Here is a 9,101-nt window from a genome sequence, read left to right on the forward strand (position 1 = left end):
TAGTTTGGTGAGTTTCTTATAGAGTCTGGATATTAACCCTTTATCTGATNCATATCTTCTGCCCATTTCTTCACTGGATTGTTTGTTTTTCGGGTGTGGAGTTTGGTGAGTTCCTTATAGATTTTGGTTACTAGCCCTTTATCTGATACGTCATTTGCAACTATCTTCTCCCATTCCATCGGTTGCCTATTAGTTTTATGGATTGTTTCCTTTGCGGTGCAGAAACTTTTAATCTTGATGAGGTCCCAATTGTTTATTTTTGCTCTTGATTCCCTTGCCTTTGAGGATGTGTCAAGTAAGAAATTGCTGCAGTTAAGTTCAAGGAGGTTGTTTCCTGCTTCTTCCTCTAGAGTTTTGATGGTTTCCTGTCTCACATTCAGGTCCTTTATCCATTTTGAGTTTATTTTTGTGTATGGTGTGAGAAAATGATCTAGTTTCATTCTTCTGCATGTTGCTGTCCAGTTCTCCCAGCACAGTCTGTTAAAGGGGCTGTCTTTTTTCCATTGGATACTCTTTCCCGCTTTGTCAAAGATTAGTTGCTGTACAGTTTTGGGTCCAATTCTGAGTTCTCTATTCTATTCCACTGGTCTAATCTTACCTAATTTTCAAAGTAGAGTATCGTGGCATGCCAGTTTAGAAACCAATCCAGTGGAACTACTTTGATAGGTTAAAGCAAATATAGACAGAGATCAAACCATTGTGCTTCTTATTTGCTTTCTCAAGGTATCCCCTGGGCTTTGCTGAACACAGAGGGGAAGTCATTGGCCTAAATCTGTAATACGATTGCAGAACCTATCTTTTCCAAATTCTCCCGACTTTGTGTATCATGAGTCATCATGTTTAATGTAATCCACCTTCTTGCATTCTGATACATGGTCCCTGCATCTCCTTCACACGTAACCATTGGCAAGAAGTATTACTATGAACATATTTTTTCCTTGTATGCTATTTGCTTCATTTTGATGTCGTCTTCTGAATCATTGCCTTTTCTGATACCAAACAAACTCCTTCTTCTTTTTTTAATGTATAAATTCTATGTCTGCATATGCTACTCATACAAAACAATGACCAGGACTAATAGAATGTAGATGTCATATCGTTTTCTTATTGCTTAAAGAGAGTAATAGACCTTTCCTGAAATCAGGTTATGACTTGATATTTATTTCTTTTTAATTTTGAAGTATTTGCCAAGAGGAAATTAAGAATGGTTGCAGCTTTATGTGATTTTAAAGCATACTTTTTTACTATGTCTTTTTCCTATGATGTGACAGATGTGGTGTGTACTATAAAAGCTTGAAGACATGAAAAGCAGAGTTAGTATCTAAAATCCTTTTGTCTTTCTTCCCTTTGTTCTTCTGGACACAACACGGTTTAGAACAAAAAATATTAGAAAACCTTAAGACTTTCTTCAAACTTATTCTTTAATTTATTTAAGAATATATGTTGTGCACTTATCATATCCTAGGGAAATACCAGCCAAAAATTAACCTGTTGGGGGGGGGTTGAATTTAGAGATAGTCAATAAATAATAAAAATGGAAAAATGTATATTAGATTAGATCTCTAACAGAGTTTTTTGGGAAAAAAAAGTAGTATGTGGAATAAGGCTTGTAGAAGGGAGCCAATTGCTGTGCTAAATATAGGGTGATTATGGTAGGACACATTGAGACTGAAAATATGTCATTAGATTGTAACTTTCATTCTGTATATCTGTATAAAGTAACAAAAAACAGGCAGAACATGTAAAGATATTCTTTAGTCCAACATTGACAGTTATTATGCATTGCTTTAAGTTTTAGAAGATGATATTTAAGGTGCTACTTGGGTTTGGAGTACCCTTCCAGATGGTGTTTTTTATCTATCTATCATCTATCTATCATCTATCTATCTATCTATCTATCTATCTATCATCTTCTGTTTATTAATTTATTTATCATCATCATCATCATCATTATCATCATCATCATCTATCTCTTAAAGTTATAGGTAATTCAAATACAGCTTCTCTTTACAAGTGGAGTATATTCAGCTCTCTGCTCAAAACAAGGTTTTTTAACTAAGACATAATAGTCAGCCAATGCAACCATCTGTCGACATAAAAAAACCCCATGTTGGTCAAAAGAACAGTCCCTAAATAAAGATTTTTAGAGCCTAAAACAAAATACTTCAAACCAGGAAAGAAATAATAGCTCAGATCTTACTTTAAATTATCTTTTTTTTTCTTTTTGGAATCATCTTTCTATATATACAGTCAAATGCAGGCACTAGATTGCCTTATAAATATTAATTTATAGTTAATTAGTCTTTTTATTTGAAAGAGTGCTGCAAATGTCTGGTCCGTCAAAGCATGCATACTAATTATAAGTAAATGCACCTTTACAATCTTCATAGGGAAATGATAGTTTAATCTTAGGACTGTCTCTTCTTATTGGGATGGATGATGCCTGGCAGCTCTATGTCAAAATGAGTTATCAGAAGGGAATACTTCAAAGGCTCTTAGGTTCTTAATTGAGAAAACAATAAAACAGAGAGACAATCCACAGTCAATGAATAGCCCCATTTATATGGTGTTTCTAACACCTCATTCTATGCCCTTGGTAACTTTATACTTGGAGGAAATCCTAAATTATAGGCCAGGATTTGGGTTTAACCTCAGAAGTTCCTAAGGACACATGCCGATGTAAACCTGCTTACATTCGAACTGTTTTAATTACCTTCTTGCTTGGATGAAACTAGTTTACTCGCAATGCTTTTTGTTTCATTCTAGCTATTCTTGCACTTCAAGAGCATTGTAAAATATTTAGGAAAATATAGAATACATAAAAATGGCTACTAGCTCTATTTTGAATCTTACCATATACCAGTAGACCCAGCATGGGTGGAGACTTCCTTTCCTTGAATTATTACTAGGTTTCTGAAAGGTACAAGGTAGACCTCTGAAGGGAGATTAAGAAAAATAGTTTAGTCTACAAACTAACAATGTCTTTCCACATAAAGATTAACACCGGCATGTACTAGGCATTACAGTGACTTTTATGTGTACATTGATTCATTCAGTCCTCACAGCAATGTTTTAAGCAATGACTTATTATTATTTTTAATTTTGGGGTGATAAAATTGCTGCTTAGAAAGTTGGCATTGATGGTTGCAAATCATACAATATAAAAGTAAAAACTGCAGATTTCAATGTAAGTCAGCCTGTGACAGGGGTAGAGTCTAAAACCCAATGCAATGTTGAATTTTAATATTATGTATCTTTTTAGAGAATTTCTGGATTTCTTTTTACTCAAAGAGCTTCCAAACTCAGGATAGTCTTCAAATGAGAAGAAAGCTTTTTACGCGAAGTATAAAACTAGTAAGGATGCTTGAAAATTTCATATGGTAAGTCAATAACATGTACATACGTAGTTTCAAAATGAAATTTTAAATTCGCTCTTTACTTGATATAACTTGTAAGCCTTCTACTATATTTCTCATTCTCCTCCCATTCTTCCTCTCACTCAATTTGCTCCAGTCACACTGGGCAACAGATGCTTTCTGTAAAAGATCTGGTGTGATTTTTACCATAGGGTCTGGGCTAGACATCTTGGTTTGCCTGTGTAGATCCTCTATGTTTATATACCTTTCTCTGTTCCCTCTTAGTGGTTTCTCCACCCTCTGGCATCTGCTGGGTTCATCCAGTGGGGATCAGCAGGATAATATCAGGAGGAGAGGGGGGGAAGGTCCACATGGTTTTCTCCTGGTTCCCTACCCTGTGTATTCACCTCAGGTGGGGCTGAGTTCCTCAACCAAAGCCATTCAGAGCTCCATAGTCTTTCTCCTTGGTTTGCTTTGTCTTCCCTTAACTGCTCCCTCAGCCCTTCATTCTATTACTAGCCCTGGGATCCTACACTCTTTGTTGTGTGCTGTCCACACATTTGTAAATAGTCTCTTTATTATATTTTTTACCAACTGCCCATTTTGAGTGAACTATGTATCCTCTCCCGAAACTTTGATTGACATATGGCACAAAGACTTATTATTTTTTACAGGAATGCCTTTCTCCCAAATATCCTTATGACTAATCATTCATTCTCTTCAAGTTGTTGTTCAAATGTCACTTTGTCAATGATGTCTATCCTGACATTTTTATATATAATTACAAGCCCTACCCATACCCCAGCATCCAAATTCCCCCTGACCTAAATCTGTTGTTTTATAACGATCATCTCCTTATACTATTGTACCTATTTTATGTATTATTATGCTTGCTGGTTTTGCTTATCATTAGCATATAAGAACCATGAGAAGAAGACTATTTGTCTCTTTAGTTAATTTATGCATCTCAAACTCTAGCAGAGTGCCTGGCACACAGAAAGCAATCGATAAATATTTGTTGAATGGATTTAAAAAGTTAATGCGGTAGAAGTAAGTTTGACAAAGGAGGCAGCATGGTATACTGCTAAGAATATAGCCTTTGAAATCAAATATATCTTCTTTCAAACCACAGCCCAGCCATTTGCTAGGTCTGTGAAGTTAATTTAATCCTGCTGAAATTCAATCTCCTTATCTCTAATATAGGCTAATAATACCTTGCAGAGTTGTTGTGAGCTTACAGGATGCCTAGTGTTCTGTATCTATAAAAATCATTCTTCCACCACACCTTAGTTAGTGGTGTTATATTTTACCCATATCATATTAAATCTGAAGAATTGGGTCACATGATTAAAATGCAAGCAGGATAACTAAAACCTGCTTATAACACTACTTTTTAACATTTTTACCCTGCTAATCTCCCCTCACCTTTTCATGTTGTAGGCCTTCCAAACATTAGAGAAAATATTTATTACTAGAATGGCTTAGTTGGCTTAGGGTGTCTTTTCCCCAAAATGACCCTTTACTTATTCCATTCATAGTAGAATCACACTGTCTGGTGTAATTGTTTCTTGTCATTTTTTCTATAAGCACCTTGAAGCAGGATTACACTATTTTCATTAGGGTATTCACAAACTTTAGCACAGTACCTGATTTATTGTAGATGTCAGTTAATATCCACTGTATTACATTCAGTTGATGTAAATTTGTCCACCCCTCCCCCAGCCCACCAAAATGGAGACAGGCAAGGTGGGAACAAACTTATATTTTGGTATCTCCTATATACAGTCTCACTAAGCTTTTTTTAATTTTTTAGATATTGAATTCAAATTTATGGTGGAATATTCAAGAAAAATGTTGTATAAATATAGGTCTCAAATTTGATAAGTATTTAAATGATCTCAACAAGGAATAGTCATTGAAAAATGTTTTCATGAATATAATTCCAGGCAATTGGTCTTTATTGGTTGTATGGAATATGATTAATGAATATGTGTATGTAATTTATCAGTTGGCTATACAATTACTTTTTCAACTGAAATTGCAATTAATTTAGAATATCTTTAGATATATAGAAATTTTACCCACATCCATTTTCCTTATTATAAACATCTTACATTTGTATGATACACTGTTACAATTCAAGGATCAATACTGATTCATTATTATTAACTGAAGTTGAGATTTTTAAAAAATGTTTTTAATGTTTTATTTTAATTTTGAGAGAGACAGAGTATGAGTAGGACAGAGGGAGAGAGAGAGAGAGAGAGAGAGAGAGACAGAATCTGAAACAGGCTCCAGGCTCTGTGCTGACAGGACAGACATGTGGGGCTCAAACTCATGAATCATGAGATCAGGACCTGAGCTGAAGTTGGACACTTAATCGACTGAGCCACCCAGATATCCCTAAAATTGATGATTTATTCAGATTTTTTAAGTCTTTGCCTAATAACAGTTTTCTGTACCATGATCCAATCTAAGATACCACACAGCATTTAGACATCATGTCTTAAAGCTAAGGCTCTTGACTGTACTAGTTTCTCAGACTTTTTCTGTTTTGATGACCTTGACAGTTTTGAGACATAGTGGTCAATTATTTTGTATAGTATCCCTTCTTTGGGACTTACCTGATTGTTTTCTCATAGTTAAACTATATATAGTTTAATGGGAAGACCCCATTAAAAAATGCCATTCTCATCACATCACATCAAAGATACATATCAACATGGCTTATCACCATTTAATTTGGCTGTGATCACCTGGTTGAAATAATGTTTGCCAGATTTCTCCACGGTAATGTTAATCCTCCCAACTCTTTCCATACTGTAGTGTTTGGAAGGAAGTCTCAATACACAGTAGTCTCTTACAGTGTGAGAAGTTTTGTTCTGCTTTCTTCACAGTGGGGTATCTACATAAATTATTTGGAATTCTTATACAACAGAAATTTCCCTATCAAATTACTTTTTAAAATATTGTGTATATGTTTGTTTTCAGGTCTGCTTCAATAAAATTATTATATGGGCACCTAGATGGCTCAGTCCATTAAGCATCTGACTCTTGATGTTGGCCCAGGTCACGATCTCACTGTCATGAGATTGAGCACCATGTCCGGCTCTGTGCTGGGCATGGAGCCTGCTAGGATTCTCTCTCTCCCTCTCTCTCTGCACCTACTCTGCTCAGACCTCTCTCTCTCTCAAAAATGAATAAACTTTTCAAATAAAATAAACTTATTATAAACTACACATGACTATAGGTGTTTATCTTTGCCATTCTTGGCCTCAGAGAACTAAATCTTAACACACAGTAAAGAGAAGGTATGTATTTTTGTTTGTCAATTTTAATTATTAAACATAAGACTAAAAGCAACTCACCTATCATATTCTCCTAGTTTTGCTAATTGTTAAGTTTTTTTCTGATAGGTGAAAAGATATATCTTTGTTCATTTTTCTCCCTATCCTTTCTACCCCCTCCCCACGCAAACCACACACCTACACACAACACAGTTGCATATCCAGAGACAGCCATAGACCAGCTGGGAAGTATGAAGTTTGTCACATTAGTACAAATCTACTTCCTTTATCGTTATTTCATTGCCCTTATGATGATAACCCCTACTCTTCTCTACTTCCTTTCTAAAAATCTTCTGCATATAATATTCCCATAAGGAAATCCCCTGTAGGATTATTTTTAATATCATTCTGTCTACATCACTTTGATTTTGTTCTAGTTTTCTAAGTATTAATTTAATTCACTAAAATATTGTTTGGCACTTTTAAGAAATATGATGACATGTAATAAATAAAGATTCAGAATGGATTTTAGACAGAAGAGGGAGACATAGAATCAGATGATAGAGTGTAAGGTATTAATTTTGAGATCTGATATGTAGTTGACTTGAAATCCAACAAATTGGCTTTGAATTATAACCTGGGAAGAGTTAAGGCTGCTCTCTGATTGACAGTGAGGAGAAGCAGAGCAGTGAGCAAAGATGTAAGAACTAAGGCTGTGTTTTACAAACCAGTTAAAGTCTTAACTATGTCAAATTGTAAAATAGCTGAGCAAAGTGATGACCAGTGGATGGAGAACTGAAAAAAAGAATCTTTAGTACTCAAAGAAGAACCAAAAGTAAGTAAAGTGTATCCAGCAAATATTTCAGTGAACAAAACTTGTAAAACAAAATAAGAGATACGAGTTTCTTAATTGAGGTCAGAGCTTGCTTTCTTTTTTGTAGGCTGACATGTAGGGAGGGGAGAGAAATGAACAGAAGAGAAGTACAATTCTGATTTCTGAGTCTGATTTTATCATCATTGATTTAACTAGTGGTTTTATTTCCTTTTACATAGATGTTTGAACTTGATGACGAATTTTCTGCCCACTCAATGCAGTAAATTTATTTTTAAAATAATAATAATAATTAGTAAATAAATAAATTTTGTGTATAGCTTGTTAAGCATATAACATATTTTTTACATATAAAAAGAAGTTAAATGCTAATTAATTTATTCATAATTGTGTGTTAGGAACACCTCTGGTTGGTGAGCAGAGGTCTTCCTTCTATCCCCTTTATATAGCAGTGAAACACATAAGTAGCCTCCTGCCTGCACAGAATTTACTGTAGTCAGGAACTACAGAGAGCTCATTACACCATGCCCCCTTAAATAGATGGCAACATAAAAGTAGAACACAAGTTAAGTAGCATTGCTTGAGTTTTTAAGTGTACTTGACCCTAAAATATCATGTTCCAACAAAAGGTGTTTATTTGTCCTGTGGTTGAAAATGGACACACACTTAGAAACACTTTAATAGTTCCTTATTGAAATTAGTTTTATTATAAAAATTTTTCCAAGTCCAAAATAGAATTTAAACTCATTTGTAAAAAATAGCTTATGTTCCTTTTTCATTTTTGTTCCTTTGAATATGAACAAATACCAAAATAAAATAAAATACAAAAAAATAGATAAAAGAGAATTAGGATATTTCACAGATGTAACTGAGTAAGTGAATAAATCAGCATACTTCTATTTGTTTGATGTAGCAGACAATTACATTATTACACTTCATAGCCTAAACCTAGTTAACAAATCATGCACATTGTTCCCTTATTTCTATTCAGAGGATCACACAGTTAGACCATATTCTTTGATAAGTATTTCCATTTGCAGACTCAGAAATCAGAATTGTACTTCTGTTCATTTTTCTCCCCTCCCTAATGCTATTTAGATTAATAAGATAAACACCATTCTAAGTCATTTGCACTTGGCCAAGGTAAAGTACGTGGAATGAAATTTTATTCTTTCCATCCAATAACAGTTGTTTCTGCAAAGGAAAAAAAAGAGTAAATGTGGAAAATAGGAAGAAAAGACACCTCAAGATGCTATTCTGATTTATATTGTTTTTATATTCACTTTATTCTAATGTACCAGAAAAGCAAATATTTGTAATGTCTCATATCCTAAACTCAATCTTATTTTGCAAATATTCGGAATTCATTCTGTTTATGTGATTGTCATTTGCAGACTAATTTTATTTTTAAAACTGAAGCCCTACATTATTTGTTTTGTCTGAGTAGGCCATGTAAGTCTTCTAACTAATGAAAATTACTTTCAATGGCGCAAAGTTGTTCTGAACACATCTTCTGCAACTTTCAGTCATTCTTTGGCTGCAAAATAGAAAAAAAATAAATACAAGATAAGAAAATATTAATTACTTATACATTTCATTACTGTGGTCTGATTGAAATGGACTGAT

This window comes from Hyaena hyaena, unplaced genomic scaffold (genome assembly GCF_003009895.1).
Source record: "Hyaena hyaena isolate Hyena2069 unplaced genomic scaffold, ASM300989v1 scaffold_324, whole genome shotgun sequence".
NCBI lineage: Eukaryota > Metazoa > Chordata > Mammalia > Carnivora > Hyaenidae > Hyaena > Hyaena hyaena.